This window comes from Anomaloglossus baeobatrachus, chromosome 2 (genome assembly GCF_048569485.1).
Source record: "Anomaloglossus baeobatrachus isolate aAnoBae1 chromosome 2, aAnoBae1.hap1, whole genome shotgun sequence".
In the NCBI taxonomy this organism is placed as follows: Eukaryota; Metazoa; Chordata; class Amphibia; order Anura; family Aromobatidae; genus Anomaloglossus; species Anomaloglossus baeobatrachus.
Window position 1 is genome coordinate 245,348,504 of NC_134354.1, and position 21,849 is coordinate 245,370,352.

Genomic DNA, 21,849 nt, shown 5'->3' on the forward strand with positions numbered 1-21,849 from the left:
CGACAGATGGCCCGTGCAGCCAATTCAGCCGTCTGGTCTTTGGTAGCAACAGCGACAGCGAATTTTGTGAAGTGATCCACCATGACTAGGCAGTACTGATAGCCACTGCTCGCCGTCCCAATCAGCAGATAGTCCACCATCAACAGCTCAAGGGGCCTGGATGTTTTAATTGTCTGGACAGGTGCACGCTGCTCAGGGGACTTGTGTAGTTCACAGGTGCGACAGGTTTGGCAGATGTCTTCAACCAGCTTGCGGAGCCCCGGACAATAGATGGACTGTTGAATCCACCGAAAGGTCTTGTCTATTCCGAAGTGTCCATTCCTTTTGTGGGCTTTGGCCACCATCTCACGGGCCAATTGATCAGGCACCACAACTTATGTGCATTCCTCCAGCATGTGCGACAAGAGAACCTTCCGGTATAGCACTCCTTCTTTCAGAATCAGCCGGTCCCACTGACTGAGCAGGGTCAAGGTCCCGGTAGACAGTCGTGCCCGTATATTGGCGGGAGGCTTCTGCTGCCGCTTCACCCATTGTTTGAGTAGAGCCCATTCAGGGTTCTGGTCCTGGAGCCTGCACCACTCCTGGGGTGGCAAGGCGACCCCCACTGGAGTTCCAGCTTCGCCCACAACGAACTGGCGGTAATCCATCATCTGTTGGGCGAGCTTTGCAAAGTCAGGCGTCTCGTCCCCTTCTAATTCTTCATCCCGGTCTCGGTGGAGTAAGGGGTATGACACTCTAGACAGGCTGTCCGCATTTTGATTTTTAGCTCCAGCCCTATCTTTGATCTTGTAATTGAACTTGGAGAGCCGAGCCATCCAACGCTGCTCCATGATTCCGAGCTTCGCATTTTCTAAGTGGGCCAATGGGTTGTTATCGGTCAGGACTAGTACTTCGGTCCCCGTGAGGTACCCTGCAAATTTCTCCGCCATAGCCCACGTTAGGGCCAACAGCTCCAGCCAGAACGAGCTATAATTGGTGGGATTCTTCTCGCCCTCATGTAGGGACCGACTGGCATAGGCTATGACCCGTTCCTTGCCTTCTTGTACCTGTGAAAGTACTGCCCCTAGACCCTGTAGACTGGCATCGGTGTGTAGTTGGAAGGGCAGGTTGTAGTCCGCATATGCCAGGATGGGGGGAGACGTTAAGGCACCCTTTAGGGCTTGGAAGGACTCTTCCTGGCTGGGTCCCCAGCTGATGGGTCGTCCTCTGGGGCTGTTGGTGGTCCCTCGAAGCAGGTCATGCAAGGGTGCAGCAAGCCGGGCGAAGTTTTTGACGAACCGGCGGTAGTAGCCGGCCAACCCCAGGAAAGCCCTGACCTCCTTGACGTTTGTGGGCTGCGGCCAATCCCGTATGGCGGCTATCTTCTCTGAAGACGGCTGAACACCTTCGGCTGAGATCTGGTGGCCCAGGTAATTGATCTCGGGCTGCAGAAGACGGCACTTGCTGAGTTTCAACTTCAGGCCATGTTCTCTCAACCTACTGAACACACGGCTCAGCTGCTGCAGGTGTTCTTCAAATGTGGACGAATAGACTACAATGTCGTCCAGGTAGATGAGGGTGAAGTCAAAGTTGAAGTCTCCCAAGCAGCGCTCCATCAGCCGCTGGAAAGTCCCCGGCACGTTGTTCAGACCAAAGGGCATCCGGTCGAACTCGTACAGGCCCATGGGTAGGATGAAAGCAGTCTTCTCTCTATCTTTCTCGTGCATGGGTACCTGCCAATATCCGCTGGCCAGATCCAACGAAGAGAAGTATTTGGGCTTTCCTCAGGGCTGTCAGGGATTCTTCGATCCTTGGCAAAGGGTATGAGTCCCGGGTGGTGCAAGCATTCAAATGGCGGTAGTCCACACAGAACCTCAGGGACCCGTCCTTCTTCTTGACTATCACCACCGGTGCAGCCCAGGGGCTCTGGCTTTCTCGTACCACTCCAGCGTGTAGCATGGAATTCAGGAGATTTTTCACTTCTTGGTATTGCTGGGGAGGTATTTGGTGGTACCTTTCACGGATCGGAGCAGCGTCACCTGTGGGGATTTCGTGCTTGATACTGGTAGTGCACCCAAAGTCGGTGTCATGCCGGGCAAAGGACGCCTGATGCTCTTGAAGTAGCTCTTCCACCTGGGACACCTCCCGTTTGGAGTATTGGGATACGTCCAACTGACACGTCTCTCGTAGTTCTCGCCCCGTGTTGGTGTCACCCGCGACAGCGGCCATGGCAGAGACCATCACTGTCCAATCTCCCTCTGTAGACGGTACAAACTGGAGGGGGCTCATAGGGTTCACCTCTTCGGTTAGAGCGTAGACTCGGGCGAGCTGTGTCCCGGCTTCTAGGTCAACGCTCACGTTAGCCGTGTTGCCCAGCCTGACAGGAATTCTTCCTTTTCTCACTACTGCTAGAGTTCGAGCGACTAGTGGATTCAGTTTCCCTTCCTTCGGGGTGCGCGGCTCAAGCAGCACCTCCACGCCTTCAAGCTGTCTCGTGGTGCTAAGGGGTAGTGAGATAACTGTCTCTTTCCCAGCCGGTAAGGTGATCCTAGTATGGCGGGGGTACGGTGATCGTGGCCAGTGGCAGTTGTTCTTCTGTCATTCGCTGGAGGTTGCAGGTTCGGACCACTTGCTAAAAGGCATGGTGGGTGGCCCTATGTGCGGTCACCTCTTGCCAGTACTTGGGCCCCCTCTTGGTAAACAACACCAGATTCAGGTCTTTCAAGATGTTCATCCCAATAATCATGGGCGTTTCTGATCCAAAGCCTTCCCTGACCACAATTATCCCTCTCTTCCCGAGATCTTGGCCACAGATTTCGGTGTTCATCCAGGCAACTCCCGTCACCGGAATGGGTAGATTATTAGCTGCTTTGATCTTGATGGCGGTATCAGGGTCATAGGCAACCCGCGGCTTTAGACATTCTTCGTAGAACTGCTCGGAGATGGTGGATACCTGAGACCCAGTATCCATTAACCCATGTACGGCGATCCCTTCCAGTAATACTTCCAGGGTGAAGCTATTTGATGCAAGTTTGTTCCGTGGCTGGCTCTGTTTTCCCACACCCCTCTCTTTGGCCTCCCCTGCCGAGTGAGCCTCTTTGGCAGGGGTGTCTAGTTTAAAGGCGGCCGCTGTTGTGAGACATGACTTGCTGGTTCTGGTAGATCGGACCGTGGATGAACTTGAAAGTTCTGGGGGCAACGGTTTGCTCTATGGCGGGGGTCGCCGCATGTCGAGCATCTTCCCATCGGCCGGCTGGGTTGTTGCCTCGCTTGCCGGCCCGCTTGTTGGTCTAGGGTGAGCTGTAACACCTGTTTCTGCAACTCTGCCACCATCTGCTTCAGTTCTTCCGTGTCTCTGTTCGGAGTCCCGATACCAGATATGGACCTGCAAGCCGCGGTATATGTCTGTGTCTCCACGACAGGTCCCCTTGAATGTTCTATAGCTTCTTGTTTGACCTCAGCGAACGTAAGGGCCGGATTTATCCGGAGTAGATCTTGCAATGAGCGGTTAAGGTACGGGTCTCTCAATCCGGTCACGAACTGATCTCTCAACACCAGGTCACGGGCACCCGTACTAGCTATCTGTTCTTCTTTTCTACAGGCTTGTTCTAGCAGCACTTGAAGGGCATTGGCATATTGAGGAATGTCCTCCGACTCGAGCTGAGTACGCCGGAAGAACATATAGCGCAATGTTCCCGCATATGTGGTCGGCCCATAGGTGTTCTCCAGCACCCGCACCTAGTCATCCAACGTACGCCGGCCCCTAACCGTCTCCAGCCTGACTGTCGTCCACGCTTCCCCCTCTAATGTTAGCATGGCCATTTCTGCTAAGGTCTTAGGATCAGTGTTATACATTTCCCCCACTATCTTAAGTTGTTCAGTCCATTCAGTTACAGGATAGTTCCGTCCGTTAAACTTTCTCACCTGATTGACAATAGACGTCGGGGGAGCTGTCCGGTTATAAGTTACTACCGGGGGATGATTTTGTTGGTCACACATCCTGCCGACTACGCCACATGAAGCGACCGGTGGTAGGGCCGCGGGTGTGTGTGTATGCTCTATTCCAACAAAATCCCCATACTCAGATTTTACCGGTAGTAGCATTTCTTTACTATGAAACATATTTATAACACAGTCAACCGAACTATCTGCGCACATGTGTATGGTGGAGTCCCCGGATCTTCACTCCTTCCGGGTACGCAGCAAGGAAAAAAAAGAAAAGAGAAAAACACAAAGAAATGGCGGCAACTTTCCCTAACTTTCCCTACAACCACGTACCAGTCTATCCCAGAAGAAGATGCCGCTCCCACGTCGCAGGCCTGGAGTCTCACGATGATGGGTCCCGGTGCAGCGCTGAAGGGATGCAGCTCCTCGGTCTTCTCCTTTGATCTTCTCCCGCTGGTAACGGATTCTAGTCAGTCTCTTAGTCCCGGGGCACACCGAGCAGAAGAAGGGAGGTCACGGTTGCACGGATGGCTCCCTTGTGTCGGTAACGGCCCCTGCACTTGCACTCAGGGTGCGATGCTCTGCAGTCAAGTTGTCACAGCCCCTGGATATGCACTCCGGGCGCGATGCTTTGCAGTCTGGTTAGATCCTCTGTGAAACCAAAGTCCTGCAAACCGGGGATGGCAGAAACCACTTTCACAGGGTGATTCTTCCAAGAAGCTCTAGGGGATTTCCCACTTCTGTGTCTGTGATTGCACAGTCTGACACTGCCCCCTTGTGGGCAAGTGCTGAAGCAATGTTCAAATCCATTTCTACATTGATGATGCAGTCTGAATGGTTGATCCCATTACAGATCTAACAGAGTGGCAACACAGTAGTCAGCAACATTTCCAAAGCTAACAATACGGACATCATAGTGCAGCAAAAAGGTGCTCGGGTATCAGATAGAGATCAGCAAACCTCTCAAGGTTCAGTTCTCTTAGCCAACTGAACATAAGGTGCATTCATCGAACTGTTCGACAAACCAAACTCTAAACTTTTTTTTAACCTTTCCGAACCCCATTGGATTTAATCTGAGGCCAAACATAAGGCAGAGAAAACACATTTGGGGGGGTTGAAATCCTTCCAAAACAGCAGAAATACATTGTAGAGTGCAATAGTTTTGGCATAGCCATTAGCTTCCTAGACTATTGACATAAGAAATATAGAGGTGGAGGAGATACAAGTGTAAGACTGGTGCTTCCATACCCCTGCCAGTAGAGACAAGAGACAACTTTGAGACCAATCTTGGAGTCATGATATTTAGAAACATTACTGGCAGACAGCAGGACAGTGGCATCAATTTCCCCATTGTGTCTTTGCACAGCAGTCAGGTATGCAACACACAGGCTCTGGCCTGGCATTTCCATATTTAAAATTAGTAGGAGGATAAGGGAAAACATTAGGCCTCTTCCTTCCAGAGCACAGGCACTAAAGGCATAAGACAAAGAGTTTTGACATTTAAAAACCTTTCGGGCAGACAGCAAATACAGTAGCATCAATTTACCTCTTCCCCATAGAGCCTTAAAAGAGCTGGGAGGTACAGTCCATGCAACACACAGGCTGTGCTCAGGTATTTCAGTTTTAAAAATGAAGACATGCTTGAGTGACCAATGTAGGTCTCTTGCTCCCAGAATACTGGGACTATGGACAGACATCCAAAAGAGTCGGATATTTCCTGCGGAAATTGTGCGATAAAAAAAATAGAAAAAAAATGATAAAAATTATGATAATAAATGTTAGGCATTGGTCATATTTTGGCCAAAATACATAAGCTTGTAACCCATACGTCAAGGGTCCCCACGCTTACGAGTCCCTAACTACATTAGAAAAGCTCACCAAAGGACATAATCAAAATAAGTTCACAGAAAAAAAAAACTCACCAGAAATAAAGCCACCAGCCAAAAAAATGGTCAAATAATGTCAAAAGCACATGCAAGATGCATACGGCCCCTCATGATAAAGGTTGGAATTGCACAGGTGCAGAATAAACAGAGAAAGGAAAAATGGATCCAGCAAAAGAGATTAAGTATAAAAATAAAAAAAAAAAAGTATTTGATACATTAAAAAATGTCATCTCCAGATGTAACGGCATCAGGCATACAGGACACCTTATGTATTTTGGACAACACACTAAGGACTAGAGATGAGCGAACCGGTCGTGGTTCGGCTCGAGTTCGGTTCGTCGAACGGAGGTCCCGTTCGAGTTCAGTTCGTCGAACGTTCGACGAACCAAACTCGAACCGCATAGAAAACAATGGCAGGCATTCACAAACACATAAAAACACCTAGAAAACACCCTCAAAGGTGTCCAAAAGGTGACAAACAACTCACAACACAACACAAACACATGGGAAAGTGACAAGGACATATACTCATGCGAAAACAAAAGAGCTGGACAAGGAAAAAGAGGAGGACACACAGATATATGAGTGTATGCAAGGAAACGTCGATGCCATTATTGTGCAACTTGAGCCCTGCTCATTTTAGGCTTCCAATCTGGATAAATTGCCTGAGCTTGCCACGTACGCCTTGGGGATCTTGTCGTGTCCTGCAGCCAGCGTTCTCTCGGAACCTGTCTTCAGTGCTGCTGGGGGTCTGCTGGCAGATAAGCACATGTGTCTGTCCACTGACAATGTGGACATGGCTCTCAGAGGACTTTTCTTCCCCTGGGTCATCCAGGGGAGGCGAAAGGCATGCGTATTTTTGAGAGTGCTTCATGCAAAGCATCTGTTTCATTTTGAAAAGGGGGATCAAGTGATGCCAGTCAAGTGGGGTGTGTGTGGCCCAATCAGTGGCAACGAGGGAGACTGTGGTTGTAGTCTCCTCGCTGTGTTTGTAAAAGAACAAGATGAACAAGTCATGGCTTTCAGAGGACTTTTCTTCCCCTGGGTCATCCAGGGGAGGTGAAAGGCACGCGTATTTTTGAGAGTGCTTCATGCAAAGCATCTTTTTCTTTTTCAAAAGGGGGGTCAACTGATGCCAGTCAAGTGAGGTGTGTGTGGCCCAATTAGTGGAAACGAGGGAGACTGTGGTTGGAGTCCCCTCGCTTTTGAAAAAAGAACCAAGATGAACAAGTCATGGCTCTCAGAGGACTTTTCTTCCCCTGGGTCATCCAGGGGAGGTGAAAGGCACGCGTATTTTTGAGAGTGCTTCATGCAAAGCATCTGTTTCATTTTGAAAAGGGGGATCAAGTGATGCCAGTCAAGTGGGGTGTGTGTGGCCCAATTAGTGGCAACGAGGGAGACTGTGGTTGGGGTCTCCTCGCTGTGTTTGTAAAAGAACCAAGATGAACAAGTCATGGCTCTCAGAGGACTTTTCTTCCCCTGGGTCATCCAGGGGATGGGAAAGGCACGCGTATTTTTGAGAGTGCTTCATGCAAAGCATCTGTTTCTTTTTCAAAAGGGGGGTCAACTGATGCCAGTCAAGTGGGGTGTGTGTGGCCCAATTAGTGGAAACGAGGGATACTGTGGTTGGAGTCCCCTCGCTGTGTTTGTAAAAGAACCAAGATGAACAAGTCATGGCTCTCAGAGGACTTTTCTTCCCCTGGGTCATCCAGGGGAGGTAAAAGGCACGCGTATTTTTGAGAGTGCTTCATGCAAAGCATCTTTTTCTTTTTCAAAAGGGGGGTCAATTGATGCCAGTCAAGTGGGGTGTGTGTGGCCCAATTAGTGGCAACGAGGGAGACTGTGGTTGGAGTCTCCTCGCTGTGTTTGTAAAAGAACCAAGATGAACAAGTCATGGCTCTCAGAGGACTTGTCTTCCCCTGGGTCATCCAGGGGAGGTGAAAGGCACGCGTATTTTTGAGAGTGCTTCATGCAAAGCATCTTTTTCTTTTTCAAAAGGGGGATCAACTGATGCCAGTCAAGTGGGGTGTGTGTGGCCCAATTAGTGGCAACGAGGGAGACTGTGGTTGGAGTCCCCTCGCTGTGTTTGTAAAAGAACCAAGATGAACAAGTCATGGCTATCAAAGGACTTTTCTTCCCCTGGGTCATCCAGCGGAGGTGAAAGGCACGTGTATTTTTGAGAGTGCTTCATGCAAAGCATCTCTTTCTTTTTCAAAAGGGGGGTCAACTGATGCCAGTCAAGTGGGGTGTGTGTGGCCCAATTAGTGGCAACGAGGGAGACTGTGGTTGGAGTCCCCTCGCTGTGTTTTACATGACTTTCGAAGGGCATGACATGCCTAAAAGGTTGAGTGTCATCATCTGCAACTTGTTGGCAACAGAAAGGCTGCCTTTACACCCTTTTGAGACCGAGTATTTTCGAGACCTTATGACCATTGCAGTGCCCCAAGAGCCGATGGCCAGTCGTCACTCCTTCTCCAAGAAAGGCATGCCCGCGCTACCACAGCAGGTCGCACACAACCTCACCGATTCCTTGAGAAACTGTGTGTGACAGGGTACATTTCACCACAGATACTTGGACCAGTAAGCATGGACAGGGGAGTTAAATGTTGCTGACTCGGCACTGGGTAACTATGGTGAGAGATGGAGAAGGGTTTGCTGTACAAGTCTTGCCGCCCCCACGACTTGTGTGTCAATCCTTCCTCTGTATGTACAAGTTCCTCCACTGCTTCTGCCTCCTCAACCTCGTGTGGGTGCTCAAGCTCGGCCCAAACCCTGTGTGGTCAGGCCACCCTTCCTTGTAACTGCGCCCAAGGAATCCCACACACCTCCTTACTAGAGATGAGCGAACCGGTCCCGGTTCGGCTCGAGGTCGGTCCCGTTCGAGTTCGGCTCGTCGAACGTTCGACGAACCGAACTCGAACTGCATAGGAAACAATGGCAGGCAATCACAAACACAGAAAAACACCTAGAAAACACCCTCAAAGGTATCCAAAAGGTGACAAACAATTCACAACACATGGGAAAGTGACAAGGACATATACTCATGCGAAAACAAAAGAGCTGGACAAGGAAAAAGAGGAGGACACACAGATATATGAGTATATGCAAGGAAACATCGATTCCATTATTGTGCAACTTGAGCCCTGCTCATTTTAGGCTTCCAATCTGGATAAATTGCCTGAGCTCACCACGTACGCCTTGGGGATCTTGTCGTGTCCTGCAGCCAGCAATCTCTCGGAACCTGTCTTCAGTGCTGCTGGGGGTCTGCTGGCAGATAAGCACACGTGTCTGTCCACTGACAATGTGGACATGGCTCTCAGAGGACTTTTCTTCCCCTGGGTCAGCCAGGGGACGGGAAAGGCACGCGTATTTTTGAGAGTGCTTCATGCAAAGCATCTTTTTCATTTTGAAAAGGGGCATCAACTGATGTCAGTCAAGAGGGGTGTGTGTGGCCCAATTAGTGGCAACGAGGGAGACTGTGGTTGGAGTCCCCTCGCTGTGTTTCTAAAAGAACCAAGATGAACAAGTCATGGCTCTCAGAGGACTTTTCTTCCCCTGGGTCAGCCAGGGGACGGGAAAGGCACGCGTATTTTTGAGAGTGCTTCATGCAAAGCATCTTTTTCTTTTTCAAAAGGGGGGTCAACCGATGCCAGTCAAGTGGGGTGTGTGTGGCCCAATTAGTGGCAACGAGGGAGACTGTGGTTGGAGTCCCCTCGCTGTGTTTCTAAAAGAACCAAGATGAACAAGTCATGGCTCTCAGAGGACTTTTCTTCCCCTGGGTCAGCCAGGGGACGGGAAAGGCACGCGTATTTTTGAGAGTGCTTCATGCAAAGCATCTTTTTCATTTTGAAAAGGGGCATCAACTGATGTCAGTCAAGTGGGGTGTGTGTGGCCCAGTTAGTGGCAACGAGGGAGACTGTGGTTGGAGTCCCCTCGCTGTGTTTTACATGCTTTTAGAAGGGCATGACATGGCTTAGAGGTTGACTTTCAGCATCTGGAAACTGTTGGCTACCAAAATGCTGCCTTTCCAACCTTTTTAAACGAGGATTTTCGAGACCTTATGCCCATCGCAGTGCCCCAAGAGCCGATGCCCAGGCGCCACTCCTTCTCCAACAAAGGCGTGCACGCGCTACACCAGCATGTCGCACAAAACATCACTGATTCCTTGAGAAACTCTGTCGATCACAGAGAGTAAAGGAGGAAGGTGTTCACTTGCTGCGCCAAAAAGATCACTCCAGCAGATGTTCAGATTAATGTCACTTTATTAATCATATGGGTCAACGCGTTTCTGGAGCCTCTGCCCCCTTCATCAGGACCATCAAGAACAAGAAACATCAAATCTGTCTTGACAGATTTGATGTTTCTTGTTCTTGATGGTCCTGATGAAGGGGGCAGAGGCTCCAGAAACGCGTTGACCCATATGATTAATAAAGTGACATTAATCTGAACATCTGCTGGAGTGATCTTTTTGGCGCAGCAAGTGAACACCTTCCTCCTTTACTCTCTGTGATCTGCTGTCTGCTGGTGGCTGCTGCCTGGGATCCGCAAAATACATGCTTTTATAGTAGTTGTGGCTTTCACAACTACATTTGGTGAGTACCTTGACTCCCCCCTCCCCACCCCGTACATATTGGGGTAAAACCCTATTTGCGCTTGGTTTTTCCACAGTCTTCTCCACGTTGAGAAACTCTGTGTGACAGGGTGCTTTTCACCACAGATAATTGGCCCAGTAAGCATGGACAGGGGCGTTACATGTCGCTGACTGGGCAATAGGTTACTGTGGGGAGAGATGGAGAAGGGTCTGCTGTACAAGTCTTGCCGTCTCCACGAGTTGTTTCAATCCTTTTTCTGTATGTAGAAGTTAATACACTGCTTCTGCCTCTTCAACCTCGTGTGGGTCCTCCACCTTGGCGCAAACCCTGTGTGGTCAGGCCACCCTTCCTTGTAACTGCGCACAAGGACTACCACACACCTCCTTACTATGCTGGCAGCAGAGCTCAATGCCATCAGGCGGTCAAAGTTTTACTTTGAAATGTATGGGAAATGTGAGTCACACCACTGAGAAGTTGTGGACGGTTAGCTCTGGAGACCGAGTTTCATCAATGGTTGTCTCCACTCAACCAGCAGCCAGGGAAGGGCGGGTGCGACAATGATGCAAACATGGGTGCGGCCCTTCGCTGTGACAATGTGACACACGTGCCTTGTGTGGTTCACGTGTTGAACCTGGTTGTCCATCAATTTTTAAAGCACTATCCTGGCACACATGGCCTTCTGCAGAGAGCACGGTGTAACGCCTTGCTTGATCCACACACTCAGATGGGCTGTAAATGATAGGCTAGAGGGAAGCCACTCACCAAGCAGGACCCCTAGAACCCTGAAACCCTTTAACCCCTATACAGGGATTAGGAATTGCACAGGGCCCAAGGTGATTAATACCTGTGGAAGGCTGCAGTTCCAGAGAATAGTAGTCAGGCAGGGTCAAAACATTAATTGAGGAACAGGAACAGAATGGGACGGCCAGGACTTAATCAGAAAACAAGCAGAGGTGAAATGCGGATCGGCCAACAAGGTACATAAACAGCAAGCAGGAAAAGTAGTCAGGTAACAAGCACACAAAATCATAAAACTGAACTGGGGGTAAAAGCAGAGCTATGTCTGGCAGTGGTCTGCAGACAGGATGGGCATAAAAAAGGGTGTGGTGTCTTCCTATTGGTTGTAGCTGAATGATGGTATTTCATCTGTGAGATACCCACCAGCTACATTCAGCCAGAGATTCTGCATCTGTCAAGGTAATGCAGCCCAGTGGGTGAGCATAACTTGCGTCCACCTGCGCCGCTGGCATCGACTCCTCTCCCATCATCAGCACTATTCATGAAAGGAACACGTTGTCACCTGGCGACCGGAGTACAAATTGACGGAGCGGACTCCGTTGGTGACTTAACAGCCGTGTGCGGCAATGATGCAAACCTGGCTGCGGGCCATCGTCAGGGCAATGTGACACACGTGCCTTGTATGGCTCACGTGTTGAACCTAATTCTCCAGCAATTTTTAAAACACCATCACGGCCTACATGGCCTTGTGCAGCGGGCACGCTCGCTATGTGCTCACTTCCATCGTGCGCACACAGCAGCTCAACAACTTTCGTCGCTACAGAAGTCTTTAGGTCTGGTGGTTAAATGCCTGAAATGCGATGTGCCGACACGCAAGAATTTGAATCTGCACATGTTGCAGCGTTTGTGGCAGCACCGCCGAACCCTGCTGCAATACGTTATGACATATAGCCTGGGATAACTTGATCCAGAGGTGGTGCAGATCACGCTGCTGGAGTGGTGTCAGATCAAGGACCTATGCACCCTGCTACACAGTTTACAAATGTCGACGAAGATGTTTAGCACTGGCAATGTCATTCTCAGCGTGACAATTCTGGTCATCTACAGGATGGAGCACACTGTAATTATTATTCGGAATCAAGTGTTGGGACAAGAGGAAGGGGAGGAAGTACAGGAGGAGTCATATGCGGAAGGGATAACAAGATCTACGAGGTCCAGATGGTCAGCGGCACCTATGCGGCAGTCATGGTGAGGGAGAGGGATTAACAAGGGCACATAGTACCAGCAAAAAGTGTTGAGGAAGGTGCAGGAGCCCATGAAGAAATGGAGGACGAACTGGCGATGGGCATGGAAGACTCAGCAGATGAGTGAGAGCTTGCTCACATTTCGGTTGTGCGAGGTTGTGGGGAGAGGGCAGAGGAAGGAGGCACGATTCTCACCTCTGTGCCACCAACACACCAAGGACTTGGTCCTCCTGGATGCACAAGACACATGAGCGCCTTCTTGCTGCACTACCTACAACATGACCCTCGGATTGTACGAATTCAAAGTAATCCAGAATACTGGGTTGCCACACTGTTAGATCCCCGGTACAAGACAAAATTTGGCGAAATAATTCCTGCCATAGAAATGGACGCACGTATACAGGAGTATCTGCAGAATGTGGTACGCAATCTTAGATCTGCTTTTCCACTAAACACCAGTGCTGCACAGAGTGAATCTCAACGCTTTGTCATGGATAGGAGGAAATGGTCTTTTACTTGTCCACATCGGAGGGACCGAGGGATGGCTGCTGTGCTGAGATGGCGTTGAGTACGGTGTCCCTGCAGAGTTGCACTTTTGGTCATATACCAAAATGAGTTGAAAAAGGACAGATGCTGGTGGAAAGGGGAACAGGTGTGTTGGAAAGGGGAAAAAGTTTTGGTCCGTGGATTTGGTGGTTAAGCAACAGTAACATTTGCTGAAGAAACACCATCTGTTACAGTGGGACTGGCAGATTTGGATAAAGTGGTATATACTATGTTACCGCTATATAACGAAAATTAATAAGAAAAGAAAGAGAAAGGTATATATCCCCATCAGCAGTCAGTGTCCACCGTGCTCCCAGTTGGAAAAGGAGAGGTTGGCAACTGGAAGGTTTGGTGGAGGATAGAGAGCTGTGTGGCTATGAAACTAATAGTAGCCTGAACCGAGTTAGACGCCATTCGGATCTGGAGACTGGGAGCCCTGTTAGCGTCACAGGGTCCACATGCCCACCCAGCCCAGGAACTCCCTGTTAACAACACAGGGGCCATTGAGTACGCTGACCGTGTGCGTAGGAGCACACCTGTGGACAGCAGGCGCATCAGCAGCAGCAGGCCTGTTAATGCCACTGGGCTGCACAAGCAGGACTGGTAGGACAGGAGCTGGTCTTAACCGTTCTGCGTTACCAACTGTGGTGGTGGCCTGCATCGACACCCTATCCTTGCCTACCTCTGGCCTAAAGCCGCAATGGGTTCAACACATGGAGGTGTGCTCTTTCGGAGCATAATAGAAGACTGCGCACCTCCTTGTTGGCTCCAGCCCCTTTTATAACCTGGGTCCGCCCCAAACCAGGGTGAACCACAATGCACCTCCTGGAGACAAAAGTAGAGTGACACGTCATGAGTGGCATAACTAGCGTCCTATTTGGAAACGCAACTTCAATGATGACCTCATGGCTGCCATGACCCAAACACCTCACCAGTCATCGTCTGACCATCAATAATGCGGTGACAAGTCATAGGGGTGGGCCTCTGCAAGCCATTTTGGAGGACACCTGATGCCCTGTGGTCTATATGGGACCCCCACATCAGGGGCAGGGCCAAAGAGTTTATTACCGGACATAGTCTCTGATGCAGTAAGTGCCTGAGCATGCTCAGTAGCATGAAATACAGTCTCTGAAAAAAGACTATCAGCTTTAGCATGGTGTATAGGCACAAAACAGGACTTAGACCCGGCACGGAATGTAAGCACCTGTGCAAAGAGGCTTTTCACACTTAGTGTGGGAGCATGCGCTGTATCCCGAAATGAAGACTTAGCGTCAGGAATGGCACAGTCAGGCTGAGCATACTCAATAGGCGAAACACTGTAATTAGGCTGCAGCTGGGGTAAATCGGCACACGCATGCGCACTAGCTGCCTCTCCACACTTAGACGTGGAGGAGAAATTGCTCTTGGAGATGCTGTCTATGAACAGAAGGAAAAGCTAAAGGAAGCCTGACTTTCTATCCCTCCGAATTATCAAATGCAGCAATGAATTCCCTGAGTTTGCTATAACATTAGCGTAGCAAAATGTGCATGAGGGTGTCATGTAGAGGTGCTATAAATAGCTTGGCAACAGTGGGGCACTAATGGAATACAACAGCCAGTTCTATGATGCCACTAAATGGCAGTATTTTTTGCTATCATTATAGCTTATTAAAAACAGAGCAGGAGGGTGTCCTGCACAGGTGCTAGAAATAGCTTGGCACCAGTGGGGCACTAATGGAGTACAACAGCCACTTCTTGTATGCCACTAGGTACACTGACTGTTTGCTAGTATAATGGCTTAGTTAAAAAGAGTTGGAGTGTGCAATGCAGGCAGACGTGCTGCAAATATCTTTACAATAGTGTGAATAGACAAAAGTACAATAGCCACGTTTAGGATGCCACTAGGTACACTGACTGTTTGCTAGTATAATGGCTTAGTTAAAAAAAGTTGGAGTGTGCAATGCAGGCAGACGTGCTGCAAATATCTTTAAAATAGTGTGAATAGACAAAAGTACAATAGCCACGTTTAGGATGCCACTAGGTACACTGACTGTTTGCTAGTATAATGGCATAGTTAAAAAAAGTTGGAGTGTGCAATGCAGGCAGACGTGCTGCAAATATCTTTACAATAGTGTGAATAGACAAAAGTCCAATAGCCACGTTTAGGATGCCACTAGGTACACTGACTGTTTGCTAGTATAATGGCTTAGTTAAAAAAAGTTGGAGTGTGCAATGCAGGCAGACGTGCTGCAAATATCTTTACAATAGTGTGAATAGACAAAAGTACAATAGCCACGTTTAGGATGCCACTAGGTACACTGACTGTTTGCTAGTATAATGGCTTAGTTAAAAAAATTTTGAGTGTGCAATGCAGGCAGACGTGCTGCAAATATCTTTGCACTAGTTTGACTACACAAAAGTCCAATAGCCACGTTTAGGATGCCACTAGGTACATTGACTGTTTGCTAGTATAATGGCTTAGTTAAAAAGAGTTGGAATGTGCAATGCAGACAGACGTGCTGCAAATATCTTTAAAATAGTGTGAATAGACAAAAGTACAATAGCCACGTTTAGGATGCCACTAGGTACACTGACTGTTTGCTAGTATAATGGCTTAGTTAAAAAAAATTTGAGTGAGCAATGCAGGCAGACGTGCTGCAAATATCTTTACAATAGTGTGAATAGACAAAAGTACAATAGCCACGTTTAGGATGCCACTAGGTACACTGACTGTTTGCTAGTATATTGGCTTAGTTAAAAAAAGTTGGAGTGTGCAATGCAGGCAGACATGCTGCAAATATCTTTACAATAGTGTGAATAGACAAAAGTACAATAGCCACGTTTAGGATGCCTCTAGGTACACTGACTGTTTGCTAGTATAATGGCTTAGTTAAAAAAAGTTGGAGTGTGCAATGCAGGCAGACGTGCTGCAAATATCTTTAAAATAGTGTGAATAGACAAAAGTACAATAGCCACATTTAGGATGTCACTAGGTACACTGACTGTTTGCTAGTATAATGGCTTAGTTAAAAAAAGTTGGAGTGTGCAATGCAGGCAGACGTGCTGCAAATATCTTTAAAATAGTGTGAATAGACAAAAGTACAATAGCCACGTTTAGGATGCCACTAGGTACACTGACTGTTTGCTAGTATAATGGCTTAGTTAAAAAAAGTTGGAGTGTGCAATGCAGGCAGACGTGCTGCAAATATCTTTACAATAGTGTGAATAGACAAAAGTACAATAGCCACGTTTAGGATGCCACTAGGTACACTGACTGTTTGCTAGTATAATGGCTTAGTTAAAAAAAAGTTGGAGTGTGCAATGCAGGCAGACGTGCTGCAAATATCTTTAAAATAGTGTGAATAGACAAAAGTACAATAGCCACGTTTAGGATGCCACTAGGTACACTGACTGTTTGCTAGTATAATGGCTTAGTTAAAAAAAGTTGGAGTGTGCAATGCAGGCAGACGTGCTGCAAATATCTTTGCACTACTGTGACTACACAAAAGTCCAATAGCCACGTTTAGGATGCCACTAGGTACACTGACTGTTTGCTAGCATAATGGCTTAGTTAAAAAGAGTTGGAGTGTGCAGAGGACAGGAGGGTACAGTGCCAGGATTGTGGGGCTCTGGGTAGAGGAATGGAAGCCTGCCTTTCTATTCCCTCCTAATGGTGAAATGCAGCGACGAAATCCCTGACCTTGGCTACACAGACACTGTCTCTGTTTTCAGGACCTGTCACCTATGGCTCTGACCCTACCGGTTTGAGCCCTTAAAAGGACTGCTAGAAAGTGCTCTCCCTAAGCTGTCTAACGCTGTGTATGGAGCGCATACAGCTGTATCGGCGATAGGACTCAGGAGGACGGAGCTGCGACAGTGATGTCTGACACCAAAGACGCAGAAGAGATAATGGCGTCCTGGAGGAAAATGTCCGGTTTTATAATGCAGGGACATGTGACATGGACATCCTATCACACATGCCGTTGCTTCTCTGGCTAAAAGTCCACTTAGCTGTGTGTGTGTCTGGGATTGGCTGACATGCTGGCCCGCCCCACTACACGCGCGCGCTTAGGGAAGGAAGACAAGGAAAAAAAAAAAAAAAGGCGATCGCCATTATAGAAACAGCAGTGATCTGAAGGCGCTGTTCACGCACACTATACACTGAAATGTCATAATAGTGTGATTCACAGAGTGACTTACACTATTACAGCGGAAACCAAGCTAGGAATTAGCTGTTTTTTTGCTGCTAGAACCGTTCTCGAACGTTTCTAGAACTATCGAGCTTTTGCAAAAAGCTCGAGTTCTAGTTCGATCTAGAACAGGCCCCAAAATCACTCGAGCCTAGAACTGGAGAACCTCGAACCGCGAACCGCGCTCAACTCTACTCCTTACTATGCTGGCAGCAGAGCTCAAGGCCATCAGGCAGTCAAATGTTTACTTTGAAATGTAGGGGAAAAGTAAGACACCGCTGAGGAATTATGGACGGTTAGCTCTGGAGAGTGAGACCGTGTTTCATCAATGGTTGTCTTCACTCAACCAGCAGTCAGGGAAGGTCGGGTGCGACAATGATGCAAACCAGTCTGCGTCCCTTCTTCAGGGCAATGTGACACACGTGCCTTGTATGGCTCACGTCTTGAACCTGGTTGTCCAGCAATTTTTAAAACACTATCCCATCCTACATGGCCTTCTGCAGAGGGCACGCTGCTATGTGCTCACTTTCATCCTTCGCACCCAGCAGCTCAACAACTTTCATCGCTCCGGAAGTCTTAGGGTCTGGCGGTTAAACGCCGGAAATGCGATGTTCCGACACGCAGGAATTGGAATCTGCACATGTTGCAGCGTGTGTGGCAGCAACGCAGAGCCCTGCTGAAATACGGTATGACGTATACCCTGGGCTAACTTGATCCAGAGGTGGTGCAGATCACGCTGCTGGAGTGGTGTCAGATCAAGGACATTTGCACCCTTCTACACAGTTTACAAATGTCGACGAAGATGTTTAGCACTGGCGATGCCATTCTCAGCGTGACAATTCTGGTCATCTACAAGATGGAGCACACTGTAAGCATTATTCGGAGTCAGGTCGGAGTCGGAGTCCAAGAGGAAGGTGAGGAAGTACAGGAGGAGTCCTATGCAGAAGGGATAATAAGATCTACAAGGTCCATATGGTGAGCGGCACCTAGGCGGCAGTCATGGTGGGGGATAGGGATTAACAAGGGCGCATAGTATCAGCAAAAATTGTTGAGGAAGGTGCAGGAGCCCATGAAGAAATGGAGGACGAACTTGCGATGGGCATGGAAGACTCAGCAGATGAGTGAGAGCTTGCTCACATTTCGGTTGTGCGAGGTTGGGGGGAGAGGGCAGAGGAAGGAGGCACGATTCTCACCTCTCTGCCACCAACACACCAAGGACTTGGTCTTCCTGGATGCACAAGACACATGAGCGCCTTCTTGCTGCACTACCTACAACATGACCCACGGATTGTACGAATTCGAAGTAATGCTAACTACTGGGTTGCCACACTGTTAGATCCCCGGTACAAGACAAAATGTGGCGAAATAATTCCTGCCATAGAAAGGGACGCACGTATACAGGAGTATCTGCAGAAGATGGTACGGATTCTTAGATCTGCTTTTCCAGTAAACACCAGTGCTGCACAGAGTGAATCTCAACGCTTTCTCATGGATAGGAGGAAATGGTCTTTTACTTGACAACATCTGAGGGACCGAGGGCTGGCTGCTGTGCTGAGATGGCATTGAGTACGGTGTCCCTGCAGAGTTGCAGTTTTGGTCATATACCAAATGAGTTGAAAAAGGACAAATGCTGGTGGAAAGGGGAACAGGTGTGTGGGAAAGGGGAAAAAGTTTTTGTCCGTGGGTTTGTTGGTTAAGCAAAAGTAACATTTGATGAAGAAACACCATCTGTTACGGTGGGACTGGCAGATTTGGATAAGGTGGTATATACTATGTTACCGCTATATAACGAAAATTAATAAGAAAAGAAAGAGAAAGGTATATATCCCCATCAGCAGTCAATGTCCACCGTGCTCCCAGATGGAAAAGGAGAGGTTGGCAACTGGAAGGTTAGGTGGAGGATACAGATCTGTGTGGCTATGAAACTAATAGTTGCCTGAACCGAGTTAGACACCACTCGGATCTTGAGACTGGGAGCCCTGTTAGCGTCACAGGGTCCACACGCCCACCCAGCCCAGGAACTCCCTGTTAACATCACAGGGGCCATTGAGTACGCTGACCGTGTGCATTGGGGCCACACCTGTGGACAGCAGGCGCATCAGCAGCAGCAGGCCTGTTAATGCCACTGGGCTGCACAAGCAGGACTTGTAGGACAGGAGCTTGTCTTAACCGTTCTGCGTTACCAACTGTGGTGGCGGCCTGCATCGACGCCCTATCCCTGCCTACCTCTGGCCTAAAGCCGCAAATAGGTTCAACACATGGAGGTGTGCTCTTTCGGAGCATAATAGAAGACTGCGCACCTCCTTGTTGGCTCCAGCCCCTTTTATAACCTGGATCCGCCCCAAACCAGGGTGGACCACAATGCACCTCCTGGAGACAAAAGCAGAGTGACACGTCATGAGTGGCATAACTAGCGTCCTATTTGGAACCACAACTTCAATAATGACCTCATGGCTGCCACGACACAAACACCTCACCAGTCATCGTCTGACCATCAATAATGAGGTGACAAGTCATAGGGGCGGGCCTCTGCAAGCCATTTGGGAGTGGCCTGGCCACATTGTCAGGACACCTGATGCCCTGTGGTCTATATGGGCCCCCCACATCAGGGGCAGGGCCAAAGAGTTCATTACCGGACCTAGTCTCTGATGCAGTAAGTGCCTGAGCATGCTCAGTAGAATAAAATACAGTCTCTGAAAAAAGACTATCAGCTTTAGCATGGTGTCTAGGCACAAAACAGGACTTAGACACGGCATGGAATGCAAGTACCTGTGCAAAGAGGCTTTTCGCACTAAGTGTGGGAGCATGCGCTGTATCCCAAAATGAAGACTTAGCCTTAGGAATGGCACAGTCAGGCTGAGCATACTCACTAGGCGAAACACTGTAGTTAGGCTGCAGCTGGGGTAAATCGGCACACGCATGCGCACAAGCTGCCTCTCCACACTTACACGTGGAGGAGAAATTGCTCTTCGGGTGTGGACTTGGAGATGCTGTCTATGAACAGAAGGAAAAGCTAAAGGAAGCCTCACTTTCTATCCCTCCGAATTATCAAATGCAGCAATGAATTCCCTGAGTTTGCTATAACATTAGCGTAGCAAAATGTGCATAAGGGTGTCATGCAGAGGTGCTAGAAATAGCTTGGCACCAGTGGGACAATAATGAAATACAACAGCCAGTTCTATGATGCCACTAAATGGCAGTATTTTTTGCTATCATTATAGCTTATTAAAAACAGCAGGAGGGTGTCATGCAGAGGTGCTGCACATAGATTTGCACCAGTGGGGCACTAATGGAGTACAAAAGCCACTTCTTGTATGCCACTAAGTTTACTCAATTTTTGGTATTATAATGCCTTAGTAACAATGAGTTTGAGTGTGCAATGCAGGCAGAGGTGCTGCAAATATTTTTGCACCAGTGGGACAATACAGAAGTCCAACAGCCACTTTTAGGATGCCACTAAGTTCACTCAGTGTTTGCTAGTATAATGGCTTAGTAACAATGAGTTTGAGTGTGCAATGCAGGCAGACGTGCTGCAAATATCTTTGCACTAGTGGGACAATACAGAAGTCCAACAGCCACTTTTAGGATGCCACTAAGTTCACTCAGTGTTTGCTAGTATAATGGCTTAGTAACAATGAGTTTGAGTGTGCAATGCAGGCAGACGTGCTGCAAATATCTTTGCACTAGTGGGACAATACAGAAGTCCAACAGCTACTTTTAGGATGCCACTAAGTTCACTCAGTGTTTGCTAGTATAATGGCTTTGTAACAATGAGTTTGAGTGTGCAATGCAGGCAGACGTGCTGCAAATATCTTTGCACTAGTGGGACAATACAGAAGTCCAACAGCCACTTTTAGGATGCCACTAAGTACACTCAGTGTTTGCTAGTATAATGGCTTAGTAACAATGAGTTTGAATGTGCAATGCAGGCAGACGTGCTGCAAATATCTTTGCACTAGTGGGACAATACAGAAGTCCAACAGCCACTTTTAGGATGTCACTAAGTTCACTCAGTGTTTGCTAGTATAATGGCTTAGTGACAATGAGTTTGAGTGTGCAAAGGGCAGGAGGGTACAGTGGCAGGGTTGTGGGTCTCTGGGTAGAGGAAAGGATGCCTGCTTTTCTATCCCTCCTAATGGGGAAATGCAGCGAGGAAATCCCTGACCTTAGCTACACAGACGCTGTCATCTTGTGTAGCTGTTAAACTCTGTTTTCACGGACCTGTCACCTATTGCTCTGACCCTGCCGGTATTAGCCCTTAAAAGGACTGATAGAAACTTCTATCCCTATTCTGTACAGCGCTGTGTATGGAGCGTACACAGCAGTATCTGAGATAGGAGCTGCGCCAGTGATGACTGACACCAAGGACGCAGAAGGCAGATAATGGCGTGCTGGAGGAAAATGTCTGTTTTTATAATGCAGGGACATGTGACATGGACATCCTATCACACATGCCGTTGCTTCTCTGGCTAAAAGTCCACTTAGCTGTGTGTGTGTCTGGGATTGGCTGACATGCTGGCCCGCCCAACTACACGCGCGCGCTTAGGGAAGGAAGACAAGGAAAAAAAAAAAATGGCGATTGCCATTATTCATACAGCAGTGATCTGAATGCGCTGTTCCCGCACACTATACACTGAAATGTCATAATAGTGTGAGTCACAGAGTGACTTACACTATTACAGCGGAAAGCCAGCTAGTAATTAGCTGGTCTTTTTGCTGCTAGAACCGTTCTCGAACGTATCTAGAACTA